The sequence below is a fragment of the Myotis nattereri genome (assembly GCF_964212035.1).
Source record: "Myotis nattereri genome assembly, chromosome: 16".
Taxonomy (NCBI): domain Eukaryota; kingdom Metazoa; phylum Chordata; class Mammalia; order Chiroptera; family Vespertilionidae; genus Myotis; species Myotis nattereri.
Window position 1 is genome coordinate 38,452,392 of NC_138091.1, and position 16,111 is coordinate 38,468,502.

At 41.1% G+C, this 16,111-nt stretch overlaps 1 pseudogene across 1 annotated transcript; it reads left to right on the forward strand.

The window, feature by feature from the left end:
* The first annotated feature begins 893 nt into the window (after positions 1 to 893).
* On the forward strand, positions 894 to 1,374 carry LOC308531857 (large ribosomal subunit protein eL32-like; annotated as a pseudogene). Its single transcript has one exon. The product of its transcript is annotated as a large ribosomal subunit protein eL32-like (transcript).
* Positions 1,375 to 16,111: the final 14,737 nt, after the last annotated feature.

The following is a 16,111-nucleotide window of genomic DNA, read 5'->3' on the forward strand; positions in this document are numbered from 1 at the left end:
TCTCCAACTGACTTAACATTCAGTCAGCTGTCAAAAGAGACATGGGCAGAGAAAAAACAAACTTCTCTTAATCCAAAACACTCACTCAGCCTATCTGACCTAAAACCTGGTTCTAAGGAAGTTACAAACGATTCTGTCTCCCTTTTCTTTTCTTTTTTTAGCTGGAGGGAAAACTGACACAAAAAGGAACTGCTTAGGGGGAAAAACTGTTCAAAAGCCTCCAGACCTCTCTGTCAAGAGATCTTAAACAATTTAGGAGACAATGTAACACAGAGCTTAGAAATGAGAGAAAAACACATCTGTTTTCAAATCTGTTTCTAGCTCCCTCCACTTACTAGCTTTGAGCCCTTGGACAAATTACTTAACCTCTCTAAGATCAGTGTTTGCTGTTAATATTTGTACCCACCTATTTCATAGGATTACTTTGAGAATTAAATGAAATGATTTAGGTAAAGAATTTAATAGTCGGCAAATAGAGGTACTTGATATTTACTATTATAATAAAAGGAAGAATACCTAACGACAGATTCCTCTGTATCCCAAGTATTGGGAGTTGATCAGGATCCCTTAAATTGGAGCAAAAGGACAAGAACTTCAAAGTGTATAAAACAGAAATAGAGGCAAGAAACTCCCTTCCCATTGACTCCTCCACACTCACCCAAGTATCATTCCATCCCAGGTGAAATGTTTGTATTAGCTGGGTAAAAATAGTAACTTTATTATTATTAACATGTAAATTATAATAAATTTATTGTTAGTTAGTAATAATAAAGATATTAAAATAACCATTTCCATAAATCCCTTAGTATTTATTTACAATCCTCTGGTGAGTATCAATAATAGCAACAACAACAATATATATATATACACATACAGGGACTTCAGCTCTTCCTTGGCGCTGCCTATGGAGGTGGCAGCCATCTCCTACTTGGCACCATGGCTGCCCTCAGATCCCTCGTGAAACCCAAGATTGTCAAAAAGAGGACCAAGAAGTTCATCCGACACCAGTCAGACTGATATGTCAAAATTAAACAGAACTGGCAGAAACCCAGAGGCACTGACAATAGGGTGCATAGAAGATTCGAGGGCCAGATCTTGATGCCCAACAATGGCTATGGGAGCAACAAGAAAACAAAGCACATGCTGCCCAGTGGCTTTCGGAAGTTTCTGGTCCATAACGTCAAGGAGCTTGAAGCGCTGCTGAAGTGCAATAAATCTCACTGTGCTGAGACTGCTCACAACGTCTCCTCCAAGAACCGCAAAGCCCCTGTGGAAAGAGCAGGCCAGCTGGCCATCAGAGTCACCGATCCCAATGCCAGGCTGCGCAGCGAAGAAAATGGTAGACAGATTGTGTACACATTGTATTTGTGTTAATAAAATCATAAAATTCTGCCAAAAAAATAAAAATAAATAAATAAATAAAAACATGGACTTCACAGAGGTAGAAATGACAAATAAAAATATAAAAACATGATTTCCACACTAAGAATCAAAGAAATTAAATATCTTTTTTTAAAAATCCTCATCAGAGGATATGCTTATTTATTTTAGAGAGAGAGGAAGGGAAGGAGGGAGGCAGGGGGAAGAGAGGGAGAAAAACATCAATTGGTTGCCTCTCTCATGCAACTTGGATATATGCCCTGACCAGGAATTGAACCCTAAACCCTTCAGTGCATGGGATGACCCTCCAACCAGCTGAACCACCTGGCCAGGGCTAATGATAACATTTTTAACCAACCAAATTGGCAAATATTTTTAAAAATCTGTTAAAAATGAGCTTTTTAAAAGTATATTATGTATACATTATAGAAGGATTCTGAAAGTATACATCAGACATATTTCCTGCCCTTAAGAATTTTATAGTCTAGTAGAGAAGCCATGATTAAAAATCATAAACCTGCCATAGCTGGTTTGACTCAGTGGACAGTGTTGGCCTGCGGACTGAAGGGTCCCAAGTTTGATTCCAGTCAAGGGCCCATGCTCGGGTTGCAGGCTCAATTCCCCAGTAAGGGGCATGCAGAAGGCAGCCAATCAATGATTCTCTCTCATCATTGATGTTTTTATCTCTCTCTCTCGCTCTCTCTCTCTCTCTCTCTCTCTCTCTCCTTCTCCCTTCCTCTCAATAAAAATATATTTGAAATAAAAAGAATAAAAGACATAAAACTACCATCAATTTAGTGCACAAAAGGTAGTCCAAAATAGAAAAGTTCAATTAACAGAATATTTATCAACCACAAGTACATAAAAGCATTGTGCATGGGAAATAAACACCATAACTATCTATCTATATATATATAAAGCTAACTAGAGGCCCGGTGCACAAAAATTTGTGCACTTGGGGGGGAGGGGAGGTCCCTCAGCCCGGCCTGTGCCCTCTCGCAGTCTGGGACCCCTCGGGAGATAACAACCTGCTGGCTTAGGCCTGCTCCCGGGTGGCAGAGGGCAGGCCCAATCCCTAGGTGCAGCCCCTGGTCGGGCTCAGAGCAGGGCCGATTGGGGAGTTGGGGCACTGCCCCCTGTCATGCACAGAGCAGGGCGGATTGGGAGGTTGCGATGCCACCCTCAGTCACGCTCAGGGTAGGGCCGTTTGGGGGGTTGGGGCACCGCCCCGTCACACTCAAGGCAGGGTCGATGGGGAGGTTGCGGCGCCACCCCCTGTCACGCACAGGGCAGGGCCAATCAGGGGGTTGGGGCGCTGCCCCCCGTCACGCACAGAGCAGGGCCCATCAGGTGGTTGAGGAGCTCCCCCCTGTCACTCACAGAGTAGAGCCGATAGGGGAGTTGGGGCACCGCCCCCTGTCACACACACAACAGGGCGGATCAGGGGGTTGGGGCGCTGCCTCTGTCACATTCAGGGTAGGGCCAATGGGGAGGTTATGGCTCTACCCCATCACACACAGAGCAAGGCCCGTGGAGTGGGGGTTGGGGTGCCGCCCTCTATCACCCACAGAGCAGGGCCGATCAGGGGGTTTGGGGCGCCGCCACTCTCACACTCAGGGCAGGGCCGATGGGGAGGTTATGGCTCTACCCCGTCACACACAGAGCAGGGCCCGTGGGGGGGGGGGGGGGTTGGGGCGCCGCACCCTGTCACACACAGAGCTGCAGGGCGATCAGGGGGTTGGGGTGCTCCCCCGTATCAGGCACAGAGCAGGGCTGATCAGGAGGTTGTGGCCCCGCCCCCTGTCACACACAGAGCCGCAGGGCAATCAGGGGGTTTGGGTGCTGCCCCCTGTCACACCGATCCTGGTGCCGGGAAGCCTCTCGGCTCCGCTGATCCTGGTGCTGGGAGGCATATTACCCTTTTACTATATAGAATAGAGGCCTGGTGCACGGGTGGGGGCCGGCTGGTTTGCCCTGAAGGGTGTCCTAGATCAGGGTGGGGGGTCCCCACTGGGGTGCCTGGCCAGTCTGGGTGAGGGGCTGAAGGCTGCTTTCAGGCTGGCGAGTGACTGAAGCTCCCAACCGCTCCTTTTTTTCTTTTATTTTTATTCTGGGCCAGCTTTAGCTTTGAGGCTTGGCTCCAGCTCTTAGGCCTCTGCTGCTAAAAGCTGGTTTCTGGCCTTTGTTTACCTTCTGTATTTGAAACAATGTTGCGATCCTGCTGGCTGAAGTCCTACGGACTAAAGCAGGTTTCTGGAGTTTTGTTTAGCTTCTATATTTGTAACATAGTTGCTTAGAGTTGCAGCTCAGAGGCCGGCAGCAGCAGGCGGGGAACATTGGAGTCCTCCGTCACTGAAGCAAGCAAGCCTCATGTTAGTTTCAAGCTGCCTGGCTGCCGGCCGCCATCTTGACTGACAGTTAATTTGCATATTGCCCTGATTAGCCAATGGGAAGGGTAGCGGTCGTACGCCAATTACCATGTTTCTCTTTTATTAGATAGGATATGCTAAGTGTCCGTCCGGGTAATGACGTCACATAGCAACACCCAGCTTCCTCTCCCTAGCGACAACTAGCCTCCTTGCAGTTTCTTCAGCCCAGGAACACGACTTGCTTTATAGCCAGGTACAAACTTTCCACACTTTAACCAAATGTCTGTGAAGCCTTTTCCCGTGCCTCATCTCATTTGACCCTCACAGAAGTCCTGGAGTAGGTAAATAGGAGATTTGGTGGAATCCTATTTTCTTTTCATTAGCCAAAAAACAGAGATTTAGAAAACTTAGAAACTTGACCCGACTGAAAAGAAGAAAGAAATGGTGGACCTTGAAAATGACTTCAGGTTTTTTCATTGCGCAGAATATAGTCAAACGCTGCCACAGTTAAGTATTTTACCCTTTGTTCTCCCTGCATGATCTACAATAATAATCTGCTTCATATTGATATTTACTGCTGTGCTGCTGACAATTACCTGAAAGAGAAGTTTGCATGCTTCACTGGGCTGGAAAAAGTTTAGCTAAATCAGAAAGCAGGTCTAATTAAGCAAGTTTATTCTATATATATAAAAGGCTAAGTTAATTCTCACATGCATGATACATATAAAGCTCTCACTGGTGCCAGTCATACGTGTGTGTTTCCATCTGTCATTGTCGATCGTGAATTTGGTTGACACTTCTATTATAGAGAAAGGGCGAATAGCGATATTAAAATATTTCTTCTAGCCAAAACCAGTTTGGCTCAGTGGATAGAGCGTCGGCCTGCGGACTGGAGGGTCCCAGGTTCGATTCCGGTCAGGGGCGTGTACCTGGGTTGCGGGCGCATCCCCAGTGGGAGGTGTGCAGGAGGCAGCTGATCGATGTTTCTCTCTCATCAATGTTTCTAACTCTGTATCTCTCTCCCTTCCTCTCTGTAAAAAATCAATAAAATATATTTAAAAAATATATATATTTCTTCTAATTAATTTCCTTTCAATGTGCACGAATTCATGCACTGGGCCACTAATGTTAAATAATCTAGCAAGGCTGTTAAGACAAGCAACAATAGAAAGCAGTAAGTGACAAGTGCCTTAAGTACAAGCAAAGAGTTCTGAGATTTCAGAGCAAAGAACTCAAAGTAGCTTCCAAATTATTTGAAGAAGCTCTACAAGGAGGCACAATGTTAACTGAACTCTTAGGATAGGCATAATTTTTAACCAGTAGAGATGAGACTAGAGAAAGGATGACCCAGGAGAAAGAAATAGACAAAATTAATAAATGGAATGGGGCTAGAAACATGAGAGGGTAAAAGGATAATTCCAAGTTCGCTAGAATCCAGGTTAAATAAAGGGGAAAAGGTAAGGCTTAAAAGGTTGACTGGATTAATTTTTGGAATGCCTTGAATGGCTAAGAAGTCTGGATCTTATCCTATCAACAACAGGGAGAGATACTAAAGGTTTCTGAGAAGGAGAAATATATGATCAAAATGAAGCTCTAAGTAAGATTAATCTAATACTGGTGTCCAGAATGGGCTGCAGGACAAAGGGCTTTAAAGCTGAGAAATCATTTATTAACTACGGCAGCAATCTCAGTCTGATGTAAGAAGGACTGAATGATGATATTGGAATGATTAAGAATGGAAAAGAGATACGTTAAGAGAGTTTTCAAAGGAGAAAAAGTAGGATTTGACCATTAGGACTGAGAGGAATGGGAAATTAATTACAAATTTTCCCCTTGTTTGGAAATGTTTAACTCCTGGCTACCTACTGAATAAAATCCAGGCTCCTTAGCCTATCATTCAAGTCACTGTACAATCTGACCAGGTGTTCCTTTTTTCCACCACCACCACCCCGCCCCGCCTACTCCATATACATAACTTGGTATTTTATAGCTTGTGCTTTTTTTGCTCATGCATCTCTCTACACCTGGAGATTAGAACAGCTTGAGTCAATGAGGTGGGCTTAGACCAGTGGAATTACTTGGACTGTGAGTGAGACAGAAGAGGTTCCTAAAAGAAAAAGAATAAGTTACCAACAGAAGGGGCAAAACCACAAGCATCCTCTACTTTAGCAGTTAGCAATTTGCAAAGTAGGTGAAACTGGTAACATTATATCTGGGGGAGGACGTTGAGAAACTAGGCACACATATAAATTAATCTTTTCACTGTACAGTCTCTGTACAAGCTAAATTTGCCATGTATATAAACATTTTAGCTTATTCTATTTCTTTAACTTTTTTAAATCGTGCACGAAAGACACAGAAACTGGGTAACAACTTTTTTAAGTCACCTCAAATCAATCACAATATCAAGAACATAGTTCAAGCCAAAAAAACATTACCCCAAGATAATTCTGATCCTTCCCTCGCTCACTGTGTAGCAAAGTTGAGAGAGAGAGAGGGGAAGGAAGGAAGGAAGGAAGGAAGGAAGGAAGGAAGGAAGGAAGGAAGGAAGGAAGGAAGGAAGGAAGGAAGGAAGGGAGGGAGGGAGGAAACTTTTAAATAGAGAGGGAGAAAAAAAGAAATTTCTTGACTGCATATCAATATAAATCTATTTTTAAACTTAGAGGGGAAAAGTACCATAATTTCCCCATTCAAGAACATTTCTGGGCCAAAAACTATTAAACAAAGAAAATGTTTAAATATAATCCAAAATGTAAGGTAATCTTGGGGTAATGATTTACTTTACTTTTCTAGTACTTAACAGTAATTTTCAAAATTTCTAAAATGTATCTGCACCATGTATTCAATCCAATTTCCTACATTACTTAAGGCCTCAATGCTAACATGTATTCAAACTGACATTCAAACTGCAAGAGTGGGAGATCATGGAACAGCCTTGAAGACATTACTAGCTAGGGCAATAAAGGAGATTTACATTTTAGAAAAAATTTCAACACAGCAGATAAGACAACCCAAGTTGTCCCTAAATACTCATTCTTCAACAATTCTATAATATATTTATAAAATGTGTGTGTGAGAAAGATGTGTACTTTAATACTTTAGGAATTTTTCTTCACAGTTCTTTTCCTTCACAAACAGAAACGTGTAAAAATTTTGTTCTCCATAATGCTAAGGACTATTTGAAATGTCTATTTTAGGCTGTCACTTTTTTAACTTTAAGGTGTTTTAACATAGTACTATAATACTCAAAAGAAACTCATTGGTTCTTAGATTCATCTTATTTATTATACAATGTTCAAGAAATTTAAGTGATCACGCAACAAAAACTATACTAATTCAGAACCATGAAGACAGCATGATATAACAGGGAATGTACATCAAAATAGGAGTCAGACATCACTGTTGAGTAAGCCCCTGAACCTTTCTAAGCTTGTGTGATCTGAAATTGAACCCTATGCCACGGGGGGGGGGGGGGGACGGGACGGGACAGGACACAAAAACCTGTCCGCATATACAAATTTACATACAACCCAGGGGATTCATAAATTCCACACAGTCCCAGGAGCCAATCCACAGATTTTTGAAAGGTCTACATATCCCAGGTTAAGGTAACCACTTGGTTCTCAGCCAGCTCTAAAACTTGAGCATTTCTATGAGTATTTTAGCAATATATCCATAAAGTAATTGGCAAAGCAGATAAAAAGAAAAAAAAGCTGATAATGAAAGTAATCAACTTTTAATAAAAGACTTTCAAACTCAAAAATTTTTAAACATACCATTTCACTCACCCACAAAATTGTCAAAAACTAAAAAGTTGATAATGTTCATGGCTGGCAATGCATGAGTTTGGCTTTTGGTCATCCTTAACAAGAGCCCCAATGCAGACTGTCTCCCAAGAAAATATATACAAAATGTTGCATAGAATTTCAGTCTCTTGCCCTAAACTTTAGGTTCATTGTCCGGGACTTCCCTTCGCCTCTCTCTGCCTTTTCCTTTGTGTACAGGGATACAATCATCTGTGTGTTCCTCTTTGACAGTATGCTCCCTCTCTTTGGGAGATACTATATCCTTCAGTAGCTTCCTAAAAAGGAACAAGTGGAAATAACGTTTTGAGATCTGAATGCCTTTATTCTGCCTTCACACTTGACTGATCAAATGGTTGGGTTCTAGGCCAGAAATCATCTTCCCTCAGAATTCTGAAGGCATTGTTCCACTCTCTTACTCCTGTTGAGAATTTAGGGCCATTTCTAATTGTTCATATGAAGTTTAAAGACTGAGTGGTCGGACTCTCGATCCCCACTTGTCAACTGATAAATTTCACTGTGGGGTGTTTGGCGGGGTGATCTAGCTAAGGAGACTTTACATATCAGTATTTGTAAGTGTTTTCTTTTTTAAAAAACATATTTTATTGATTTTTTACAGAGAGAAAGGGAGAGGGATAGAGAGTTAGAAACATCGATGAGATGCCTCCTGCACACTCCCTACTGGGGATGTGCCCGCAACCAAGGTACATACCCTTGACCGGAATCCAACCTGGGACCCTTGAGTCCGCAGGCTGACGCTCTATGCACTGAGCCAAACCGGTTAGGGCAATAAGTGTTTTCTGTTAATTGTCTCATTTTTTCCATAAAGGATAAAAGACACAATTGGCTGCTAGTGTTCTTGAAGCTGAGCAGTGAAAGTGCTGAAAGTTTCACTATTTAAGACGTTGCCAGTCCCCTCATTTTCAGGTGAGCCCGTACCCTCCTACCTTCTACAGTGCCAGATATCCTGGGTCTAAAACCAGTTTGGTTAACTTCCTCCACAAAATAAGTCTAATTTTTTGTGAGGGTTGAGGAAGAACAGTCACCAGGCTGCCTGGTATGAGGTATGTATAGAAGTTTTCAGCTTCATATACCACCTGCACCCAATTAGCCAATTTTTTTTTTAAATGAAGCTGCTCTGTGGAGAATGGATTGTAGAGGGCTAAAGAAAAACAACGCAGACCCAATGGGGAAGCACTACAATTATTTTATTCTTAAGCCTGAATTATAATATTTTTAATTATAAAAATAATTACAGAGAATTATTTTATTTGAATAAAATTATTTCATTTGAATAAAAATGTATGCCTTCTTTCTTTTTACCAGTCTGCTTCTGTTTCCATTGAGTATCTTTATTATTTACCAAAATAACTTATGGATTTTTATACTTTAATAATAAACCATCATAACTTTTCTAAAAGATGTTAAAACTTTTTATGCCATTAAAGTGCTCTATAAAAAAAATTCCTAGAAACTTCAAAGACAGAACATAACAACTAAATTATAAAATCTTGGAAATGGTATCTATTAGATTAGGATACCAAAGAGTATGTAGTCTGACCCAAAAATCAAAAGATAGCAGTAGCAGCAGCCACTGTTGCTGCCATCTATAAAATTTTTATTTTTTATTTTTTTTATTGATTTCAGAGAGGAAGGGAGAGGGAGGGAGAGAGACATCAATAATGAGAATCATTGATCTGCTGCCTCCTGCACGCCCCCTACTGGGGATCAAGCCCGCAACCCAGGCATGTGCCTTTGACTGGAATCGAACCCGGGACCCTTCAGTCCACAGGCCACCCTCTATCCACTGAGCCAAACTGGCTAGGGCTATAAAATTTTTAAATGACTGCAAATTCTTGATACTTTTTCCATTAAGAGATGGGGTCAAAAAAAAAAGACCCTGCCAGCATGGTTCAGTGGTTAAGCATCGACCTATGAACCAGGAGGTCACGGTTCAATTCCCAATCAGGGTACATGCCCGGGTTGCAGGCTTGATCCCCAGTGGGGGGCATGCAGAAGCCAATTAATGATTCTCTCTCATCATTGAGATTTATGTATCTCTCTCTCCCTCTCTGAAATCAATAAAAATCTATTTGTAAAGAAAGAGATGGGGTCTATCCTCTTGCTACTTGACTATAGAACTTGTAACTAACTAACTTGCTTGTAACCAATAAGATGTGGCAAGGACTTCCTATGCTAAGGTGGAAAGGAGATGCAGCTTTCACCTTGCTCAGTGGGCAATTCGTGTTGGTGCCCTGGGCCGGCCATAATTAGCAGTGTAACTGCCATAAACTAGCCCATGCAGACAGACCACCTGAAGAGAGAGAAATGCTCCGCCAACCCTCAGCTATTCCAGCTCTAGCCACCATCTGAATAAAACACAGAAGAGACCCTGAGCCTAAAACATCCAGCAGAGCCCTTCCCAAACTTATATCCCACAGAAACTATGAGAGATAATAAAAAGTATTGTCTTAGGCCTCTATGTTTTGGAGTAATTTTTCATGCAATAAAAATAAGCCTTTATAGCAAATATACGATAATTAATTCAACTACTTGGGGGGAGGAAAGAATTTCAATCAATAAGGGTGGTTTTCAATAGGGGTGAATTTTCCAGATAGAGACCAGCTTTCACATATTTATGAGATTTGAAAAAGCTATGTAATAAGGCACACTCTTCCTGAAGTCAACATTTTTATCTTACAGACTCTACAGATTCTTTTCCTGCATCATGATTTTTCTATAGGAAAGAAAGTGCATAAATATACTAACCAGGCCACTGAGCAATCAACTCAGAGTCCTGCATTATAATTCTTCTAAATGTAGTAACCTATTATGGCCTAAATTAATCTCTGGCCTCTCTTCAACCAAAATGAATGAGCCAGTTATTGCAGAAGCATCAAAACTGCCAAACAAAGCAAATATTATTAGATTTACTCTCTTCTGAACAAAGAATCACCACACACAAAGAATGACCACACTTTACCACTAAGTAAGACAGACCTTTTAAATTATGCATCTCATCCATCTTTTTTATACTTTTATTCATTTAATTAACAAATATCTAATGAGTACTGTGGTTATACAAATATAAATAAGAGACAGTTCATAGCTCTAAAGAAGTTCATGGTGCTATGGGGAAACATTAATACAAGCAATGAATTTTCAGTCAATATGACAAACGATACAATGAAGTATGCTAAAGTATTACAGGAGTATAAATGGGATGTGCTGGATGTTTACTTGCTCCTCCAGAACCATTCTCCTTCCTTTATCCAACGCTTCGTGTCCCAGGAGGCTTACCTTTATGAACTACATAAACAGGGCTCCCTTGCCCTCTGGATTCAAATTGGGTTCAGTAAATCGGAAGCAACAGTGAGGTATTTCTGGTTCCCGTAATACTAGCTCCCTTTGTTCATGCTGGCCCAAAGATGGTGCAACTTCCTTCTATCTTTGCTAGTTCCTGGGTGCTGCACTTCCTTATTGGATTCCCTTATCCCTGCCATTCACTGTAAGTAGTCCCTTCAGGACATTCCCTTTCACCTATTGTGGGGATGTTAACTGTTTCCTATTTGAACCCTAACTGATGGAGAAGGGTACCTAACTCAGACTGGAAAAGTCTGGGAAGACTCTAAAAGAGAGTAGATTTGGCAGAAAAGTAAGGAAGGAAGGTAATAGAGTCTAAGGAAATAACACTGTCAAAAACTTGGAGACAGCCTGGCCGGTGTGGCTCAGTGGTTGAGCATCAGCCTGTGAATCAGGAGGTCACAGTTCAATTCCCGGCAGGGCACATGCCTGGGTTGCAGGCTTGATCCCCAGGGTGGGTTGTGCAGGAGGCAGTCAATCAATGATTCTCTGTCATCACTGATTTTTCTCTCCCTCTCCCTTCCTCTCTGAAATCAATAAAAATATATTTTAATTAAAAAAAAAACAACCTTGGAGACATGAGAGAATGTGAAAAGAATAAGAAAAGGTGAGTTCAGAGTGGTGTAACATAGGAGTATGATGGGAACACAGATATAATGAGAAACAATGTTAGAATCAAATTATAAAGTTTTTAGATTAAGGTATTTAATAGACCTGGTTTCTGTAATAAATAAATTCAAAGAAAATTCAAAGAAAAAAGGGGGGAGGCTATAGTTTAAAAGAGATTTGAGACATACCAACCAAACAGACCTTTTCTGTATTCTGATTGGAACAAACCAATTATTCAAATATGGGAAGGGGGAGAGGAGGAAACGAATTTAAAATGCATCTCTTCATGAGATGGATAAGGCTTTCTTATTTTCCATTAGTTCATGTATCTATGAGTAAATATTGTTTATTGTAAATACTCTATTCCTATTCTACTCCTATTTTTCATTATTATAAATATAACTGCTAAGAAAACTAATTCACATAAATAAGCAGGAGAGTTTTATTATAGCAATGTCAAATTTTTTTAATTCTTTAATTTATATGCCAATAATGTATCATGATTTTTTTAACTTTCTGGAAAGTAATAGCATTTACTTGACTTCTCTTTTATTAAAATACTAGAGGCCTGGTGCACGGGATTAATGCACTGGTGGAGGGCATCACTTGCGGAGATCAGCCCACTGTGGAAGCGCCACTCATCCTGGTCAGCCAAGAAGCTATGGACCTGCCCTCTGAGAAGCTGCTCCCTGGTCCGGCATCTTCTGTGGAGCCAGAGCACTCGCCTCTCCAGGGGACCCAGTCAGAGTCTGGCCCAAGGACAATAGCACTGAGAGGCAGCAGAGTAGGCCTCAGTCCTGCGGCAGCCATGAACCCGCCTCCCAGCCTCCAGGGTCAGCTCTACAAGCCTGGCCGCCAGGCTGAACAGCCTGTGGGTATCTGGAGGAGATGGCAGGGAGCAAGGCGGAGGAGCCTAGGGCGAGGAGGCCATGATCGCCCGTCGGCCAGGGGCTTGCAGTGGGAGCAGCTGCTCATCGCGGTCAGCGGAGCAGCACTCCCACTGTGGTAGCACACTGACCATCGGGGGCAGCTCCTACATTGAACGTCTGCTCCCTGGTGGTCAGTGCACATCATAGCAACTGATCAACCAGTTGTTCTGGTCATTCCACCATTCAGTCGCTGGTCTTTTATTATATAGGCTATCTTTATTGAATTCAGAGAGAAGAGGAGAGGTAGAGAGCAACAGAAACATCAACAATGAGAGAGAACCATTGATCAGCTGTCTCCTGCAAGCCCCTACTGTGAATCAAGCCAGCAACCCGGGCATGTGCCCTGACCGAAAATCAAACCATGACTTCCTGGTTCATAGGTCGATGCTCAACCACTGAACCACTCCAGCTGGGCAAGAAAGTTATATTTAAAGCCTAATGACATAAAAATATAATAAAAACTATATGTAGCATATAGTTTATATAAGAAAGTTTATCCTAAAGTATGAATTTGTATTAGAAGCCAGCATCACCTTTGGTAGTTTCAATTCTCCAACTCCATTTATTTGAAGTGCGTACCCTCATTTAGATAGTCCCAGTTTTACAGGTCTTTACTCACTCTTGACACCTACCTGTACAGAAATAATCCCATCTACTGGGAAGAGGTGAAACTACAGGCTATTTTTTTTTTATTTAAATTCTTTATTGTTTAAATAATTACGTAAGTCTCCTTTTTCCCCCATTGACTTCTCCCCAGCCACTCCCACCCCCCAGCACATGCCCTCACCTCCCACTTACTGTCTGTGTCCATTGGTTATGCTCATATGCATGCATGCATACAAGTCCTTTGGTTGATCTCTTACCTTCCCACCTCCCCCACTTTCACTTTGAGGTCTGTTCGATACTTCTATGACTCTGGCTCTATTTTTGTTCATCAGTTTACTATTTTTGAAAGTGCCAACAAGCTACAGGGAAATGTATTTAAGACTTGGGTCCAAACAGTTCCCCCACCTCCAAAATCCTAAGCCATTCAAACTGTTCTTTCTTTCAAAAAAAAAGAGAGGGGAAAATACAGTTAATTTTCTAAGCATTGTCTATATTATTTAAAGATAAAAATTATCACAATAGCTAATTTAATTATATAAATTCTTTATGATACACTAATACCCCAAAGTGGGTAAGACATTTATACCTCTGTTATAAGACTTGATATCATCTAAATCAATACCTACATCAATGTTGTACTTGCTCCTATAAAACACAGCATATAATTAGTTACGACTAAATTATTTAAAACACAGTCTTTGGTAAAAAATGACAAAACACATTAACATGATACCTTACAGCTTAAACAATATTTTTCATATACATTATATCTTGCCCATTAGAATTCTAAAATAAATATACCATAATTTAAAGAATGCATTTATAACTAAAAGCAGAGGCACCAAGAAAGTAAGTGATTTGCTTGACAGCACAAAACTCATCAGTGGCATAACTAGTATCTGAATCCAAATTTTCTGCCTCCAAGTTCTACATTCTTTCTACAACATCCCAACTGCCTCCCACAAAATTACCACCTATATCTTTCACAGTAAATAAGATCTACATTATGATGTCTGCTTTGACAGTTCCGAGAAATGCGAAGTGGTCAAATAAAAGCCTACTTGGATTTTAATAAAATTAAGTTTCTTCCTTTCTTTTGTCATATAGGAAAACATACATGATCATAATATAAAATACAAATTTGAAAACTAGAATCCAATTCACATTTAATAAAACAATTATATCCTTTCTTTTCTACTGCCACATTTTAGAGATGTTTATTCTTTTATCTCACCTTTTCCAAATATGAATTGAGGAGGATGGATAACAGGTAAATAGGCAAATCCTATTAAGTCATGCTTGTTGCAATTCATTTTTTTTTGAATTAAATCTTTATTGTTCAGATTATTACAGTTGTTCCTTTTTCCCCCCATAGCTCCCCTCCACCCGGTTCCCACACCACCCTCTGCCCTTACCCCACCCCACCGTCCTTGTCCATAGGTGTACGATTTTTGTCCAGTCTCTTCCCGCATCCCCCTACACCCCTTTCCCCCTGAGAACTGTTAGTCTACTCCCTTTCTATGCCCCTGATTCTATTATATTCACCAGTTTATTCTGTTCATCAGATTTTTTATTCACTTGATTTTTAGATTCACTTGTTGATATGTACTTGTTCATAATTTTTATCTTTACCTTTTTCTTCTTCTTCCTCTTCTTAAAGAATACCTTTCAGCATTCATATAATACTGGTTTGGTGGTGATGAACTCCTTTAGCTTTTTCTTATCTGTGAAACTCTTTTATCTGACCTTCATATAGCTTTGCTGGGTAAAGTAAATTTGGTTGTAGGTTCTTTTTCTTTTTTTTTTCTTTTTTTAAAATATATTTTTCTGATTTTTTACAGAGAGGAAGGGAGAGGGATAGGGAGTTAGAAACATCAATGAGAGAGAAACATCGATCAGCTGCCTCCTGCACACACCCCACTGGGGATGTGCCTGCAACCAAGGTACATGCCCTTGACTGGAATCGAACCCAGGACCCTTGAGTCCACAGGCCGACGCTCTATCCACTGAGCCAAACCGGTCAGGGCTGGTTGTAGGTTCTTGCTATTCATCACTTTGAATATTTCTTGCCACTCCCTTCTGGCCTGCATAGTTTCTGTTGAGAAATCAGCTGATAATCGTATGGGTACTCCCTTGTAGGTAACTGTTTTTCTCTTGCTGTTTTTAAGATTCTCTCTTTGTCTTTTGCTCTTGGCATTTTAATTATGATGTGTCTTGGTGTGGTCCTCTTTGGATTCCTTTTGTTTGGGGTTCTCTGCGCTTCCTGGACTTGTAAGTCTATTTCTTTCACCAGGTAGGGGAAGTTTTCTGTCATTATTTCTTCAAATACGTTTTCAATATCTTGCTCTCTCTCTTCTTCTGGAACCCCCATAATTCGGATGTTGGTACACTTGAAGTTGTCCCAGAGGCTCCTTACACTATCTTCATATTTTTGGATTCTTTTTGCTCTTTGCTTTTCCAGTTGGGTGTTTTTTGCTTCTTTGTATTTCAAATCTTTCGCTTGATTCTTGCGGTTCTCTAGTCTGCTTTTGGGTCTCTGTATAATATTCTTTATTTCAGTCAGTGTATGCTTAAGTTCTAGTTGGTCCTTTTTCATATCCTCGAGGGTCTCACTAAATTTTGTCGGCGGTTTCTAGAAAATTCTTGAAAAACCTTATAACCGTGGTTTTGAACTCTATATCCAGTAGTTTGCTTTCCTCCATTTCTGTCATTTGTGACCTGTTTCTTTGTCTCCGCATTTTATCTGCTTCCCTGTGTTGATAAGAGTGGCTTTCTGTGCTAGGTGTCCTATAGGGCCCAGTGACTCAGACTTCCCAATTACCTGAAGTGGACACTCTTGGTGCATCCCTTTGTGGGCTTTGTGCACCGTCTTGTTGTAGTTAAGCCTTGATTGTGTTGGTATCAGTGGGAGGAATTGACCTCCAGGCCAACTGGCTGTGAGATTCAGCTGTGTCTACAGAGGGAGAACGTCTGTGCTGGAGACACCCTTATGGGGCAAGACTTGCTTCAGTGGGGCTTTGGTGCTCTCTGCGTCTGCCCCCGAGTGTGTCCC